Source organism: Austrofundulus limnaeus, unplaced genomic scaffold (assembly GCF_001266775.1).
Source record: "Austrofundulus limnaeus strain Quisiro unplaced genomic scaffold, Austrofundulus_limnaeus-1.0 Scaffold995, whole genome shotgun sequence".
In the NCBI taxonomy this organism is placed as follows: Eukaryota; Metazoa; Chordata; class Actinopteri; order Cyprinodontiformes; family Rivulidae; genus Austrofundulus; species Austrofundulus limnaeus.
The window spans coordinates 40,515-42,231 of NW_013953397.1; the positions used below are offsets into that span (position 1 = coordinate 40,515).

Genomic DNA, 1,717 nt, shown 5'->3' on the forward strand with positions numbered 1-1,717 from the left:
CTCAATTTTCACTCTCTCTTTTGGTAAGCCATCTACAGCTTGAACTCTCTGCTGTTTTGCTGATGTTATTTCTTTCAGCAAACAAGACAGTGATTTGTCTTTCTTTTTTGTACCAGCAAAGGAGGCAGTGGAAGTGCTGGTTTCCTGTTCTTAGTCAGCAGTGGCTGCAGGTGATTCTTGAGGTGATACTTGAGGTGCTTTATATGACTTGTAGCCGCCAGAGCCATCGTTATTCTAAAAAAGAAAGCAGTTAAAATAGATGTGAATTTAACTGGAATTTCAAATTAATCTATCACTATATTTTCTACAACAATCAACTTTAAATTTCTTTAGAAGCTGTTTTTAGTATGACAGACAGAGTAGGGCCAGACTAAGTTGTTTTTATATGAAAATTACAAGACTAAAGTTGTAATAATACCAGAATAAAGTTGTATTAAAAGAATATTGTCATAATATAATTAACAGAAGAAAGTTGTCAAATTAGGAGAAAAAAGTTTGTTTCAATAAGAAAAAAAGCTTAAGAGTTATCAATATCTGATGTGACCAGCTCAGCTAAACAGCAGCTGACATGTTAAAATATAAATATTTCTTTTTTTTTTTAAAGATTCCTCATATTAAGGCAGTGGTAAGACTGTTTTTTTTTTGTGTGTGTGTGTGTAGGAGTTCACACAATTTAAAAACTTTAGTCAAATTTAATGTAATTTTTTACTTCAACTCTAGTAATTTAGAAAAAAAAATGCCTGGACTTTGGACATAATACTCCGTCGCATTTTTGATCAAACGTAATGCAGAAAACTCATTCCCCTTTAATGTTTATAAGAAATGCGCGTTCAGTTAAAGAGCTGCTTGACTAAGCTACGAAGGGACTCGGTTCTTTTGCCTTTCACTTAAAGCTAACTAAATACACAATTCATCAACTCCACAACACTCTTTCAAACAAGTTGTGACTGACACAATAAGCCACAGTAAYGCAGTGATAGCCTGTTTCACCATTGTCTGATGCTAAAAGTAGTTCGTTCATTTCAAGATAGCATAGCATAACTTTACCTTGTATGTAGCAAACAGTGACGGGTGGTGCTCTCGTAGGTGTGCTATCATGTTCGACGTGTTGCCTCCTTTGGCTGCCACTCTCCGCAAGCATGTTTTGCATGTAGGATTACCTTCTTCCTCCAAACCGTTGCCATCTGTTTTTCTACGGTAGCCAAAGTATCCCCATATAGCCGATTTAATTCGTTTAGACGGGGGGGAAGTTCTGGGAGATCCTCGCCTCCTTCCGCCATCTTGCAATCTGCAAAACTGGCCGCAGCTGAGTGCTACTTGAAGAGCTACGGGGTGCGCGGGGGCGGGGTCAAAGTCTGAACACGAGCGGAAGGATTTCACCTCTTTCTCTCTGACGAGACATAAAAAAACCAAAAAAAAAAAAAACCTTTTAAACCATAGGCACGTATTACAGAAAATTTTTGTAGTTTTGACACCGTGAATTTTTTATACCGTGGTATACCGTGAAACCGGTATTCAGTCCATGCCTATTGCTGACCCAATGAGTGATGGCTGTGATTCTTTGACCGGTGATACCCAGAACAGGTAATGGTGGATCCAGCTTCTCTACAAGTCCGAGTTCTTCTACAATGTCTCGTGAGATACGAAGCTGAAGTTAGCTTCCGATTCGGGAAATGACTAAAGGGATATTACAAGTAATTTTTCACTACCTTGCGCG

General features: G+C 38.3%; 1 long non-coding RNA gene across 1 annotated transcript; it reads right to left on the minus strand.

The window, feature by feature from the left end:
* Positions 1-6: 6 nt before the first annotated feature.
* LOC106533663 (uncharacterized) lies at positions 7-1,705 on the minus strand. The gene is made up of 3 exons (XR_001312266.1): positions 1,492-1,705; positions 1,048-1,390; positions 7-234 (listed from the first exon to the last, which is right to left on the minus strand). It is a non-coding gene; the product is annotated as an uncharacterized LOC106533663 (long non-coding RNA).
* Between the last annotated feature and the right edge of the window lie 12 nt (positions 1,706-1,717).